Source organism: Pteropus vampyrus, unplaced genomic scaffold (genome assembly GCF_000151845.1).
Source record: "Pteropus vampyrus isolate Shadow unplaced genomic scaffold, Pvam_2.0 Scaffold171, whole genome shotgun sequence".
Lineage (NCBI taxonomy): Eukaryota > Metazoa > Chordata > Mammalia > Chiroptera > Pteropodidae > Pteropus > Pteropus vampyrus.
In genome coordinates, this window is record NW_011888952.1 from 98,642 (window position 1) to 114,617 (window position 15,976).

The 15,976-nt window shown below is 37.0% G+C and overlaps 1 protein-coding gene and 1 non-coding gene across 6 annotated transcripts in view; one reads left to right on the forward strand and one right to left on the reverse strand.

Annotated features, from left to right (window-relative positions):
- The first annotated feature begins 109 nt into the window (after nucleotides 1–109).
- Nucleotides 110–15,976, forward strand: part of TMCC1 (transmembrane and coiled-coil domain family 1) — a 185,777-nt gene continuing 169,910 nt past the window's right edge. For 2 of the 5 annotated variants that reach the window (XM_023536831.1, XM_023536832.1), the window contains exons 1-2: nucleotides 110–253; nucleotides 10,809–11,051. The gene's annotated coding sequence lies outside the window, so the exon portion shown is untranslated. Of the gene's footprint in view, nucleotides 254–10,805; nucleotides 11,052–15,976 lie in introns of all 5 variants that reach the window. The other 3 variants (XM_011370526.2, XM_011370525.2, XM_023536833.1) reach the window with 3 other exon arrangements.
- On the reverse strand, nucleotides 7,978–8,097 carry LOC111746002. Its single transcript, XR_002782872.1, has one exon. It is a non-coding gene; the product is annotated as a 5S ribosomal RNA (ribosomal RNA).

Sequence of the window (15,976 nt, forward strand, 5' to 3'; positions counted from 1 at the left end):
GAGGTTGTGGGCGGTGGCGGCGGGCGCACGCGCTCTCTCCTCCTCCAGCCGGTTCGCGCTCCCGCGTAAGAGCTGAGGCGGCGGTGGCGGCTGCAGCGGCTGCTGCGGCGGCTGAGGAGTCGCGGGGGGAGGGCCGGGAGGGGGGTGGCTGGGGGGGATGGCCCGGGCCCAGCGGCCGCAGCTACAGGAGCCGGCACTTGAGCTCGAGCGACGGCGTTGGCGGAGACGCCGGCTGCTCCTCCCCTCTCCGCCGGTGAGTGAATGCCCGCGCCCCGGACTCTGGCTGCGGCCCCTCAAGGCCCCTCCGCCCCGGGTGGGGAGAGTAGTGAGGGGAGCGTGGCCCGGAGGCGTCGCCGACGTGGGCCAGGCCTCCCGCTCGCGGCCTGGCGTGGCTCGGACCGTCGGTCGCCCGATTCATGGCTGAAGCCTGGGGCGTAGGAATCGACCCCCAGCATCCCATCGGGCCTTTTTTCTTCCCGGCTGGTTCCACTGTCATTTTGACCCTGGGTTTTCCCCACCCCCTTCTCCTCGTCCCCTTCCCAGCTTCCCATTTCCAGGGCCGAGGGGAGGGAGGGGCGTGCGAGGAGTTGGGCCGAGGCCCGGGGTACTGTTTGGGAGCTGGCTCTGGTAGGGGTCCTATGATCCCTCGCTCGCTCTGGCGTCCCCAGAAGTTGGCCACTAGGGCTCAGCCATTGCCACCTGAAACCAGTTATGCACCTTTTGTTTTGATTTTGAACTTGTTTGAGGCGAGGAGGGAACCGGCTGTGCTGGGATCCGGGAGCATGGGTGGTGTAAGGTGGGCGTCTAGGCTGGCTGGGTTCGGTCTCAGAGTACCCTTTGTTAGCTCTTTTAGAAAGGGAGAATGAGCGCATCTTCCCTCAAAGACCAGAGATCTGTTTATAGCTTGCAAATCTCCCTTTTTTAGCCTAAGCAAACGTGTGTATGTAGTGTTGGTCCCCGGTTGGTTCGGTTCGTTCCTTAACAGCACTGATGGTGAGGATCTCCCAGGTGGATCTGCAGCAGAGTTTCTTGAATCAGCCAACTTGAGCTATTGGCTAATTCCCCCTCTTTTCTTTGGTGACACCTTCCACATTAGTCTTGGTAGATCCTAGCTCAATGCTTTTGCAGGTTGCCTTTCAACCTTACTTTTCATAGAGAAAAGGAAGATGAACACACATACTAATCCAAAATGGATGCTCTAAGTCTGACATACTCATCAGAGGTACCTGTGTCATAAGCATCTCTGGGAAAGATCTGAATTCCTAAATTAGCTAATTCTTAAAAATAAGACAAAACAAAACAAAACACATCCAGGTCTTAAAAAGCAGATAGCTACTTTAAAAGGAAACAAAACTTTGATTCGTTTATGCCATCTGACTAGTATGTTAAATTTGATTAGAATTAGGTTAACCAAATCTTTATCTCTGAAATACCTGTGTATAGAAATTGTTGCAAAGCCCAGAGGAAAAGGAAAGAACCTTATGAAAACGTTAATGCGTTAAGGACAAGATTACCCCAAGAGGTACATTTCTTTTCTCTACTTGTATATTAGATGCAAGTAGATGGTAGTTTTCCTAGTGTTATGTAAAAAATGTTGCTTATAGGTGGGATTTTAACTCAACAATACCTTGTTCTCTACCAACAGAGTTGGCTTGCATTTTTTTTTGAAATCACACACCCACTCTCTGGCTAGTGTAGAAAAGATTAAAAAGCTGCTTCTGGTCTGTGGGCGGTAACCTTTTAATTTCTAGAGTTTTCAGCTGCTTACAGAATAGATCGCTGATCAGCAGCATAGGAAAATTTTAAATATTAAAAATTCATTAGCACGTGATCTAGATCTGTTATCATTATGAGCATTTATTAAGATTTGGCATGGCGCGGGTGCTGTGTACTATGTATAGAAAATGAGATTTCTCAGAATATTTGCATCTTAAGATAAACAGAAGCAGTCAGCTGACAGAATGTTGCAGTAGTTGAGAGAATCTTTTTTGAGCACAAGAAAACCTGTATGGTTAGGTGAGGAAACTCAATGATTTGGGATTTGGACTAGTTGGTGACCACCATTGCTCTAAGCTGTTTTCTCCTTTCTCAAGTAGAATATTTCCCTTTTTCTACAGTTTTTATGCTTGTCTTAAAACCTTTCATGGCTGAGGACTTAAGTTTAAATTCCTCAGCATGGCATTTATTGATCACTCATTAATTTATTTGTCAAATATTTTTTGAGTCCTTATTTTGTTCCAGAATTTGTTCTAAGTACTGGGCTACAGTAGGAACAAAACAGACAAGGTCCCTGCTTTCATTAAGCTTTATTCTGTGTGTGTGAGAATGAGGATAACAAACAAGCAAATAGGATAATTTCAGGTAATGCTAAAAATGAGTGATGAGCAAACTTTTTCTATAAAGTACCAGAAAGTAAATATTTATGGGCCATACAGTGTCTGTTGAGCTGCTCAGCTCTGGTGTTTTATGCAGAAGTGTCCATAGGCAGTACATAAACAAGCGTGTCTAATTAAACTTTGAACACTGAAATTTGAATTTCATATAATTTTCCCAACCACAGTATATTCTTTTTGATTTTTTTTCAACCATTTAAAAATGTAAAAACCATTCTTAGCTCATAGACCATACAAGAACATGAGGCAAGCCGGATTTGGCCTGTGGGCTGTAGTCTGACCCTTTGTAGAAAAAGTTTGCTGACTCCTGATACGAACTATGAAGAAAAAACAAGTCGATATAATGAGTGACTGGAAAGTGAATGAGGCAGCCTCTCTAAGGAGAAGATATTTGAATTGTGGTCTAAAAGGTGGAAGAACTTTCCTGGCAGATGGAACAGCAAAGTGCAAAGATCTGCAGGTGGAAATGAGCTGCTTCTGTGTTCCCCAGCATGAACTTCCCCACATGTCATTCTTGCCTTCGAGTCCTTTTTCATTGTGGTGTTCTTAACTAGGTTGTCCTGTCGAATTTTAAAAGTATACCGATTATAAAATCTAAGACTTGTAAGAGATCTTAACTTCTTACCCAGTTGCTCTCCTAAAATGTTCTCAGTGATTTTTCAGCCTCTGTTTGAACACCTTTGAAGACAGAAAATCCATTACTTTGAAGTAGCCTATGTCAATTTTAGATATCTCTAATTGTTAGAATGTTCTTCACGTAGTAGGATTCAGCTTCTCTACCACTTTTCCCTGAAGCTGCTTGACAGTGCCCACAGAGTAAGCCTACAGTGGAGTTCATCCCCAGGATTCAGTTCTAAAGTTAGTACATGAGACAGATCACATAAGATGAAAACTATACTTGAAAACCTCTTGACGTGCCTAACAAGGGTGGTGTGCGTGTGCGTGTTTTTGTATATGTAATCCTTATGCACTTTACAGAGGACCACTGAGCTTGACTAAAGGAAGGAGCAAGAGGAAATAAATTATTATGTAGATATGTAGGCCTTCAAACAATTTGGCTTTTTAAAACAGCTGTCAAATCCCTGTCAGAGAGTGAGGGATAGTAGAGAATTTCAATGTGTTCCTGCTTGCTTTCAGGGTTTATTTTACTGTATTTTTATATCAAGCCTCTATTGTGTTAATAAATGTTTATAGATGTGTTGTGAATATTGAGATAATATATATGGAAGTACCTGGCACATGATGATGAGTGGCCCTCAATGCAGGATTCAAATCTAAATTTTTGCTTTATTGGGCTCACATGCACACTGTCCTTTGAAAAGTTGTAGAGAACTGGGCCACCTGCTTCCTGTCTTCCCAAATTGGCATTTCCTGTTGTGGCTTTACTGAACAGCTGTCACTTTGTGTCCTTGAGTGTTGCTCACATTTTACCAGAGGTCAGCTAGTAAGTTAAATGGGTATATGATGTAACTCTTAGTTCTGCTGCTTTTATGTCTCCCATTTAAGTCTTCACTTTTCAGGGCTTAATATTTTCATTTCTTTTAATTTTTTCTTCTTTGCTTCTTTGTTCTTGTAAGTGTACCAGTTTATCATTGTTCTTTTTCCTTTGGTATGCTGGAGTACATTTAAATTTGGTATGCTGTATGGAGTACATTTAAATTTATACTCAAGTTTTAGCTCATTGATGAAGTCTTCCCTCATAATTCTAGACCTTCTATATATTCCTTTATATATTTTTCGTGATTCTCTATTTAATATTTTCTTATTTTTGTATTTTGTACTTGTTACAAGAGCATTCGTCTTACCTTACAATGAGACAGCAAACTTCTCAAGGGCCAAGACCGTGTTTTAGGCATCTTTTGTGTCCCCAGATGCACTGAATAAAATTTTAGGCATGGAATAGATCATAAATATTTTACAATTTTTTAAAAATTAACTTTTAAAATAAACTTTTTATTTTAGAAGAGTGTTAGATTTACTGAATTATTGTGAAGATAGTACAGAGAGTTCCTGTTTAACTCACTTAGTTGCCTTTATTATTAACAACTTCCATTAGTGTGGTACATTTGTTATAATTAATGTACCAATATTTATATAACTAAATCTATACTTGATTCAGAGGTCCACAGTTTTTCCCTTCATGCCCTTTTTTGTGTTCCAGGATCCCATTCAGGATGCCACATTACATTTAATAGTTATGTCTCCTTAACTCCTCTCGGTTGTGACAATTTCTCAGACTTTCCTTGTTTTTAATGACGGTAATTTTGAAAATAACTAATCAGGCATTTTTGTAGACTGTCCTTCAATTGGGATTTGTGTGATGTTTTCCTAAGGGTTAGATTGATGTAATGTGATTTTGGAAGGGAGACCACAGAGGCAAAGTGTCATTCTCATCACATAGCAAGAGTACATATTATTGATATGACTTATCAGTGTTAATATTAACCTTGATAACCTAGCTTGAGAGGTAGTCTTTGTTTTCACTGGAAAGTTACCCCTTTGTTCTTCCCTTTCTGTACTCTGGAAGAAAGTCACTATTCACAGCCCCCACTTAATGAGTGATGAGTTATGCTCCACTTCCTTAAGGGTGGAGTGTTTACATAAATTTCTTTGCTCAAATTGTACCGCCTTTCGTCGTTGGTAGCTCTTTCATTTGGCTCCTGTGTCCCTTCCCTTTGTCATACTCCCATGATTATGTGTTTGTGAGCATACATAATTTTCATTCTGACAACAAAAAAATGCTTAAGGCTCATTTTTTATGTATCATGCTCCAGTCCATAATTGGTCATTTTTCCAAGGAGCCCTAGTTCTTTTTATTGCAAAATGGTATTAGAAACCAAGATCTGGATGCTGAATGTGCTAGATGCTAGTACAGTTTTGTTGCTTCTAGGCCCTCTGACTATGGAGATATATGTGTATATATTGAGCTATATGTATATGTATCCATAAACTTTTCTATATGTAACCATTTGTCTATTGAGCTAAACGTGAATTCATACTGATGTCTCTAACTTTGATTCCTTACTTAACACATTGATCATCCTAACTTCCATTTCACCAGTGAGAAATCTGGCTTTTACCCTCTGCCATCTGTTTACTTAATTCTTCAATTCCAGGTGGTTTTAGAATGGTTAGTCTGTGCCCCTGTGGGAAACAACTGTATCAACAAGAGCATAGTGCTTGTGGATAATTCCTTTTCCTTCAGTCTTACAGATTCATTTCCAGCATAACTTAGAATCAGCACCTTATTCTTCCACCTCCTCTGTGAGGTTGTTTCATATTTGTAATAGATTTAGATTGCTTTATCATATTCTGCATTCCATCATGAGATCCTTTAACCTCTTAAATGACTATTTTAAAATTTGCATACATCGTTTATTCTTTGTGCTTTAAAGTTATATAGGTTTTGACAAACTTTGTATCTTATATTCACCATTACAGTATTATATAGAATAGTTTCACTGCTCCAAAATACTTGTGCCTCACCTGTTTAACTTCCCCTACATTGACCCCTGGCAACCACTGATCTGTTTACTATTTCTACAGTTTTGCTTTTTCCAGAATATTAAGTTTTAAAAAGTATTTTTGAATGACTTTTATTAACACAGCGTTTTGTTAAGAAGTGGGAGATACAGGTACTTGATAACACTCGGAAACATTATTTTCTATTGAGGTAAAATTCATATAACACAAAATTCATTATTTTAACCACTTAAAATATAAAATGTACAGTTTAGAGGCTTTTAGTATATTCATAATGTTGTGCAACTGCCACCACTATCTAATTCCGGAGCATTTTCATCACTCCAAAAAGAAGCTTCGTATCCATTAAACAGTCCTCATTCTCTGGCAATCACTAGTCTGATTTTTGTCCCTGTGGATTTGCCTATTCTGGACATTTCATTTAAATGGAGTCATATAATATAAATGGCCTTTTGTTTCTGGCTTCTTTTACTCAATAACGTTTTTATGGTTCATCCCTGTGGTAGCATGTTTCAGTACTTAATGATTTTCTTATGGCTGAATAATCCTATGACTATACCTCATTTTGTTTATCCATTCATCAGTTTATGGACATTTGAGTTTTCACTTTTTAGTTATTGTGAATAATACTGCTATGACCATGTATAAATTTTTGTCAAACATATGTTTTAAATTCTTTTGGGTATATAACTAATGTATTTCTTTTTATAAATTTTATTTTCATGTTAAAAAGAAAGTTACCCAAAGACTTACTTGGGGTAAAGTGCTGAAAGATTGCTACTTTCTGCTGGCATGGTATTCGTGAGTGAATACTGAAATCATATAATTTTCCTGTCGTCATCATGGAGTAAAGAATTTTGGTCCAGACAAGGTAACGGTAGCCTTACCCTAGGATTTTGTTAGAGGAACATCTTGAATTATGTTGTGTACCACTTAGTTACCTTTCTGAGAGTAGCAAGTAGTCTCTCATTGTGAAGTTGGATTATAAAATCTGATTGTGGTCTTAAGGAATCTGAGTGTATGAATTGTGTTTAACAGTATTCAGAAGGATAGTAGGCAGAATTCCCATTCTGTAAACTATTTGGCATCAGTGATAACACAGAGGTTTTATTCTTACCACATTTCCTCTGAGGTTCGGACTATAATAGAGTGGCATTAAATATTAGTGTTTTCTTTTTCCTCTTTCGGCACCCAATCCTGAAGCTTTGTTTTGCAGTTATTACTCTGACACTTTTGCTTTGATAAATTCATTTTCCTCAGGAAGACTTGATAAAAGTTTCCTTCTTTTGCCAGTTTGGGGTAACCTAACCCAATTTGTTGAAATAAAATATTGTTTTTCAGACGTCTTGAAAGCAAGGAACATTCTTTGCTGTCTTTATAGCTTACTTCTAAGTGACTTTGGGGTTCCCTGGAGGCAATAGAAAATAGATAAATTATATATTAATCACCATCATACTTAATCCCAAGGAGCTTCGCTGTAGGCAAGCCCTTTAAAAGGGTGTATGTAATAGAACACTGGGCTGGAACCAAGAAGATTTTAATTTTACTTCTCTAAAAGACTATCACTGGGCAAATAGCTGTACCTTGGGACTTTTTTATGTAAGAGATAATATTGACCCTCTAATTTACAGTGATGGGAAATGATGGGAAATGAGTTCTATTAAGGTTCTTTCTTTCTTTCAGAAGACAGGCATTTGGAAAGATACGTATATTATGAAAATTTTTGGTAGCTTTTTTCTTTATTTTAATAATGTAGATGAATCTGCTATCATTATAATGAAAGCCTTTGTCAGGTACTATATGTGTACTCTGTTTACCATTTCCAGTGTTCTTCATTTTTATGTATAGTTCGAGATTTCTGGTACTTTTTCCTTCTGAATGAAGGACTTCTTTTAACATTTTTTGGCAGTGCGGGTCTTCTGATGATGAATCCTTCCAGCTTTTATATGTCTGAAGAACTCTTTAATTTGCCTTGATTTATAGACACTATTTCCTTTCTTTTTTTGTTTGTTTGTTTTTGGCAAGGCAACCCTTGGTCGACGTCACAGATTGCAAGGACCTTGTCATCTTACAATCCCTTATTTATTTTATTTATTTTTTACGCCTTCAGCACCTGGTCTTCTTAGGTGGTCTCCCATCCAAGTACTAACCAGGCCCGACCCTGCTTAGTTTCCGAGATCAAGATGGAATCGGGCTTGTTCAGGGTGGCATGGCCGTAGACAAGACACTATTTTCACTGGTTGACAGTCTTTTTCTTTCAGTACTTTAAAGATGTTGTTTTATTGTCTTCTGGCCTGCATTGTTTCCAGAGAGAAGTTGGCTGTCATTCTTTACCCCTTTATACATAATGTGTTGTTGTTTTCTTGTAGCCTTTTATTTTTCTTTCAATTAAAAAAATTCTGGTATACACAATGTACTTTTTACCATCTTAACCATTTTCAAGTGTACTGTTCAGTGGTATTAAGTATATTCATGTCATTATGCATCTATCACAACCATCTATCTCTAGAACTCTTTTCATCTTGCAGAACTGAAACTCTGTACTCGTTAAACAATAAATCCCCGTTCCTCCTCCCCCAGCTCCTGTTATCCACCATTCTACTTTCTGTCTCCATGAATTTGACTACTCTAGGGACATCATGTAAGTGGAATCCTACAATGTTTGTCCTTTTGTGAATGGCTGATTTCACTTAGCATGATGTTTTGAAGATTCATTCATGTTGTAGCATGTCAAAATTTCTTTTGTTTTTAAGGTTGAATAACATTCCATTGTATGTGTATACCACACTTTGTTGATGGACACTTGGGTTGTTTCTACCTTTTGGCCACTGTGAACAGGACTGCTAAGAATCCATGTGTTTTGGGGCAGACTTTCTACTGTGGAGAAAATTAAGGAAGGAAAGGATTTTTTTTTTTTTTCTTCCCAGATAGAGCTGGGTTCAAAACACCAATATGTTCAGCTTTCAGAACTGTTGGAGACACTTCATAGTGCAGTTAGGAAATTCAGTATTTGTCTTTTAGTGACCAGCTTATTTCACTTAGCATAATGTCAGTGTTCATCCATGTTGTAGCACATGTTAGACTTTTCTTTCTTTTCAAGGCTGAATAATATTCCATTGTATGTATATACCAAATTTTGCTTATTGTCCATTCATCTGTGAATGGACACTTGGAATGTTTGATGTTTTAGCTATTGTGAATAATGCCACTATAAACATAGGTGTACAAATATCTCTTTGAGATCTTGCTTTCAGTTCTTTTGTCTGTATACCTAGAAGTGGAATTGCTGGATCATATGGTTCTTGGGTTTAAATTTTGAGGAACCACTGTACAGTTTTCCACAGCAGCTATAACATTTTACATTCCCACCAACAGTTCACATCTTTGTCCACATCTTTGCCAATATTGTAATTTTCTTCTTCTTTTTTTTTTTTAGTAGCCATCCTAATAGGTATGAGATGTGTATGTCATTGGGTTTTGACTTGCATTTCCTTAATAGTTATGTTGAGCATCTTTCATGTGCTAATTGGCTATTAATATACCTTTTTTGGACAAATGTCTGTTTAAGTCCTTTGCCCATTTTTGAATTGGGTTATTTTTTGTGGTTGAATTATAGGTGCTTTCTATATTCTGGATATTAATTACTTACCAAATATATGATTTACACATATTTTCTGTCATTCTGTATTCTGGCTGTTAAGATTTTTTTCCTTATCTCTGGTTTAAGCAATTTGATTTCAGTTATTTCTTGGTGGAGTTTTAATCTTCTTCGCGTTTCTTGTGCTTGGTGTTTGTCAAACTTGTTGAATCTGTGGGTTTATAGTTTTCATCAAATTTGAAACAGTTTTGGATGTTATTTCTTCAAATCCTGCCTCCTCCCCGCTGGGATTCCAATTACACGTATATTATTAGGCTCCTTGAGTTTGTCCCATGGCTTGCTGATGTTCTGCTCTTTCTTAGTCTTGTATTCCAGGTTTCATTTTGTTTCTGTTGTTATATTGTTACATTCACTAATCTTTTCTTCTGCATTACTTTATCTGCTGTTAATTCCATTCATTGTATTTCATGTTAGCCTACTTTATATTCTGTAATTCGTAGTTTGACAGAAATGTGAATAATAATTCTGTAAACATAGATGTGCAGATATCTCTTTGAGATCTTGCTTTTGGTTCTTTTGGCTATATACCCAGAAGTGGAATTGCTGGATCATATGGATGTGGCAGGTATCAAGAAATACTGCCTTAATTTGCTGCCAAAATATAACAGGTTCCTAATTTTGTAGGACATCTGACAAGGGTGCACAAAACCACCCTGTTGTCACATTAACTTTGATGTCCCTCAGTTTCCACATTAACTTGCATTTTTCTGCCAGACACACACACACACACACACACACACGTATGTATGTATGTATATGTATGTATATATGTATTCATATATACATGTATACGTGTGTGTGTGTATATATATGTACACACACACACACATATGTCTTTTGAATGATTAGGCTATATTTTCAGCTGCCTAGACATCTTTAGTAGTTCTACAATATTTGTTTTATAAGTTACCAGAGAGCTTGGTCTTTTTGCCAGACTACCTAATGTTACCTGTCGGTGTTTGGTTGTATGATATGACCATCATCTTGTTATATAAAAAAAAAAAAAAAAATAGAGTTTTACATTTTGTTTACTATACTATTCTTTATTATTAATCAGAGAACTGGACCTGTTGAAATGTAACTTTGATTTCTGTCATTGATAACCCCAGTGTCATTTGGGCTTGCCCACTTGTATTACCTTCTTGTGATCTTTTAGTATTCACAAATATCACTTTGAAAAATTTTGCAGACTGATGACTGGTAATTGTTTGCCAGCCAGACATTTGCATTCAGTAGTATTTCTTTCTCCTTTTCTTGCTCCCCTGTCCCAGCAGGTATTACTCTCTTGAGAAGACACACCCACGGTTAGCACTTTCTTCAGATGCTGACACTTGGTAAACAGCTGCTTTTGATCACAAGATTTAGAAGATATAATTTTCATCCAGATCGAATCTCTTTTCATATGGATCTTCTATGTCTTTTTAAAAAGTAACTTTTCGGGAAACATTTTGGATTACAACTTTTCATCCTCATCTATGCAATGAAAAGAAAGCTGTTGTGCTGGGATTTTTGAGGAGGTATGTCTTTTTTTTTTTTTTATTGCAAAATAGCATCACTTAGGCACTTAGAGCAGTATGAAATAATGATATAACCTTGGCTCTTTCCTCAGTAGAACTCAGTTATTATTAATTCACTTGTTCCATCTTTCTTTCTCCTATTCTCTTGTTCTTAGCAGTTGCCATAGCTCAATAAGAACTTCCTTAATATGCATTATAACAGCTGATTTCTTAGATTCTTCGTAAATGTCATTGGACTCTGGGTAAGACTTTTAAGTGACAGGAAGCTGTTTGAATTTTTATTCCTCAAGTCAAGATTGCGATTTTGTTGAACTGAGTTTGTTTATTCCCATTCTGCATAGACACTGGATGGTTTGGGAAAGCTTAGTGTCTTTAATATAAAAATGGCTATATGCTTTACAGTCATTTAATATCATTTGCAAGAGGAGGTGTGATATTGTAGAATTTTGAACTCAAAATCAAGGAACTTCAGTCCCTGTTTTGACATTGTTGCCATGCTTTGAGAGTTAAAGTATGTTTGTTTTCTCTCCTCTAAAATGAGCTTATTGTTATTTGCTTTACACAAACCTCATGAGATTATTGAGGATCAGATGAGAAAATTTGTGTGGAAGACTGTTTTGTTGAGGTAAAGGGTTGTTATTGCATGGTGGAGGACTGTAGGCATATCTGTTCTTTTCACTCAGACTCAGTTTTTATTTCTGTGAAATTTTTTGATGATACAGTCCCATCATGAATCAGATTTTTAAATCTCTGTGGTAAATCATGGATAAACAGTAGTGTTTAGTGCCTAATTACGTCATAGGGGCTTAGTACATTTTAAAAAGTGAATTTGTTGAATGCGATGCTGAGAAAATGTCAGTTTGTGTGGTAAAGAAGCATTTTACTCGATCTATTAGTTCTAAATAAGAAATCTTATTTGTTTATTGTTTTATGCATTTAAAAATTATTGAATGCTTACTGTGTTCTGGGAACTGGGGAAGAAAACTGACAAAAATCTCTCTGTCTTCTTAGAGCTTATTTTATGTATTATATACGGAGTTAGAAAAAAACAAGATAAAAAGTGAAAGTGCGGTTTTTAAAACTATGATAAGTTCTAATTAGAAAAGTAAAAGCAGGACAGAGGAATAGAACATACTAAGAGGAGGGGTTGACTGATCACAGACAGCCTCACAGTTAAGGTGACATTTGAGTAAAAGGCTTGAAAGAAGTGAGAGAATACAATAAAAGGACATTTGAGGCATAGCATGTGGCAGGTGCAAATTTCCTGAGATAAAAGCTTGCCTGAGGAATGCAAAGGTCAGGGAGGGTGGGTGCTTACATTATGGTGCGTTATACAAATACTTTTCAAACTTTGATGTGCACATGAATTGCTAAAATTCAGATTCTAATTTCGTAGGTCTGAGATGGGGCCTATTTCTAATAAGTTCTTAGTTCCTGCTGATCCTGTTGGTCTTTTGTAGGACTTTAGCTTTTATGCTAAGTGAAATGGGAAGTGTTTGGAGGGTTTGGGCAGTCGTTTGACATGAACTGATTTCCGTTTTGACATTAACATTCCTCTAGCTGCTGTGTTGGTAATAAATAGACTAGTAGTGGATTGGGCAAGGGCAAAAGCAGGAATACCAATTAGGAGGTTATCACTATAATCCAAGTGAGAGAAGATGACAGTTTGCATTGGGGGTAGCAGTGAATATGGTGATACATGATCTGATTCTGGATTACTTTTTAAGTAAAGTCAACTAGTTTTGCTGCTAGATTGGATGTGTGCTGGGAAAAAAAAGGCATTAAGGACAGCTCCAGGGTTTTTGCTCTTCGTTTCTGGAAGGATGGCATTGCCATTTATTGAGATGAGGAACCCTGAAAGAGGTACAGGTTTGAGGGAGGAGAACAGGAGCTCGGATTTGGACATACTATACTGTAGATGCCTGTCAGAGTAGTAGAGGTGTTAAATAGGTAGTTGAGTTTATGAGTCTGAAATTCAAGAGAGGATCTGCTGGAAGTGTACCTCTGGGTGTTGTTGATGCATAGATTGTATTTAAAGCCAAGAGCCTGTATAAGATCACCAAGTGAGTGAGTAGCGATGGAAGAAAGATGAAGTTGAAGAACTTAGTTAACTTTGGAGTAGAACAGAATTTAGAGATCTTTAGAGGTCAGGGAGGTGAGGAGAAGCAATCAAAAGAGATTTAGTAACAGCAGAGAGGTAGGAAGAAAATCAGATGGGAAGGTATCCTGAAGCCAAAAGAGGAAAATGTTTTAATGAGTAGAGATTGAGCAACTGTGTCAAATACTACAATTAAGATGAAGGCTTTAGAACCATTTGGTTTAGCAATGTGTAGGTTGATGGTGACCTTGATTAGTTTTAGTGGGGCAATAGAGGTAAAAGACTGTTTGGAGATGTTGCTTTTCCAATAGCAAAACATTCCTGAACCCTGATGAGATAGACCCTTAGATAACAGTCTGTAAGTCTGAGTAAATTTCCATGATAGAAGATTTAAGATGTTTAACTAATATTATTAGCAACTGGCTCGATGAGTTATTCATTTAAAATAATATTGGAAAATGTACTTTGAGATTTTTAAGGTATTCTAAACCACTGATTCTTAGTTCCTAAATTTTTGTTTAATGCTGTTAGGGTTTTAAAATCATCCTTAGTAGTTATGAAATAGAGGAAATGTGGAGATTTGCTGGGAACCAATTGGCTGTCAGCTATTTTTCTTTCCTATGTTACAGAGCTGTAAGACATTTTAAATACTAACATTTGGGCTGTCAGAGGGGGCTTGTGAGAACTTCCTCACACCCCTGTATGTTCTTTAGAACATGTATGTAGCATTCTCCAGTCTATGTAGCGTCCTCAGCCAGATGAACTTGTACAAGTAGCCAAAGTAGACAGATTATGATTATATATAACCTAGTCTTGGCATTTATAGAAGACCTCTTTTTCTTTCTTTCTTTATTTAAAATATATTTAATACTTCCATTTATGATGGGCTATGTGGTAGGTTTGAGAGATACAGTAGATAAAAGTTTCTGCTTGAGTGGAACATATGTTCCAGTGGAAATGAAGTAACAGATTGGGGCTAAAATTTGTTAGGGTCTTAGACTTCTGGTTGTCTTAATGCTGTGTGGGTATATGGAAAGCCCAAAGAGAGCTATTGTGAGCTGAACTTTAATTTTGACAATTAAGTCAGTTCTCAAATATTATAGAGAATTCAGAAAACAAGAGTTAAGCAATTATCTGACCAACCTTGAATGTGACGAGAAAGGTTCAAATATGTGAAGTTTATTTTTTTCTTTTTCGATTCTTAGATTCCATAAGTGGCAGTATAAGGGATTGATTTCATCACAATTCAAGTCATAAACATTTGAGTATTGATTATAGGCAAGAAGGGCACTGTGCCAGTGCTAGTAGTCCAACAATTTTTAGGGATTTTGTAGAAATACCACTTTTCACATCTTTTGCATAATATAAGTCTAAAGGCAATTTTTATTTTTTATTTCAAACATTTTGAATAGAAGTATGTAAATATTGAAACAAGTAAATGAAAAAATACCTCCCTTTAATCTCTGATGTCCATCCCCTACTTCTCAGAAACAGTCATATTTACCAGTTTATTGTGTATCCTTCCAGAGATATTTTACATGCATATGTGTGTATGTATTTATTTATATCCCACCTTTTAAAAACTCACATGGAGGCCTATTTAAATAGTTCTACACCTTGCTTTTTAAAAAATTAATAATAATGTTTTATTTTTCAGTTGGCATACAATATTATATTAGTTTTAGGTATACAACGTAATGATTTGACATCTTTATAACTCACAAAGTGATCACCCCAATAAATCTAGTGTCCTCTGACACTGTACATAGTTATTATAATATTATTGGCTATATTCCTTATGCTATACTTTCTATCTTCATGACTGTTTTATAACTACAAATTTACAAATTTGTACTTCTTAATCCTTCCTCCCGTTTTCGCTGACTCCTCCAACCCCCTCCCATTTGGTAACCCTCAAAATGTTCTCTGTATCTTTGAGTTTGTTTCTGTTTATTTTGTTCTTTAGAGTCCACATATATGTACATTCATTTGACATTTGTCTTCCTCTGTCTGACTTACTCCACTCAGCACACTACTCTCTGGGTTCATCATGAAATATCTTTTGTCATCCCCTTACTTTTAGTCTATGTGTGTCTTTTAATCTGAAGTGAATCTCTTTGTAGGCAGCCTATGTAAGGGTCTGTTTTCTTAGCTATTCAGCCGCCCTATCTTTTGATTGGAGCGTTTAATTCTTTTTCTTTTAAAGTCCATATCTATGTAGTTATTGCCATTCTTTATTCATATTTTTGGTACATATATTTTTCTTCTTAAAAAAGTCCCTCCAATATTTCCTGTAATACTGGCTTGGTGGTGATTAACTCTTTTAGCTTTTTCTTGTCTGGGAAGCTCTTTATATGTCCTTTAATTCTAAATGGTAATTTTGCTGGGTAAAGTAATCTTGGTTGTAGGTCCTTGCTTTTCATCACTTTCAATATTTTGTGCCAAGCCCTTCTGGCCTGTAAGGTTTCTGTTGAGAAATCTGCTGACAATCTTATGGGTGTTCCCTTATAGGTAACTTATTGCTTTTCTCTTGCTGCTTTTAAGATTTTCTTTTTGTATTTAACCTTTGGCATTTTAATGATGATGTGTCTTGCTGTGGGCTTCTTTGGGTTCATCTTGTTTGGGACTCTCTGAACTTCCTGAGGTTGCATGTTTATTTCTCTCACTGAGTTAGGGAAGTTTTTTGTCATTATTTCTTCAAATAGGTTTTCAATTCCGTGCTCGCTCTCTTCCCCTTCTGGTACCCCTGTGAGGTGAATGTTGTTAGGCTTGATGTTGTCCCAGAAGCTTCTAAAACTATCTTCATTTTTTGGATGCTTTTTTCTTG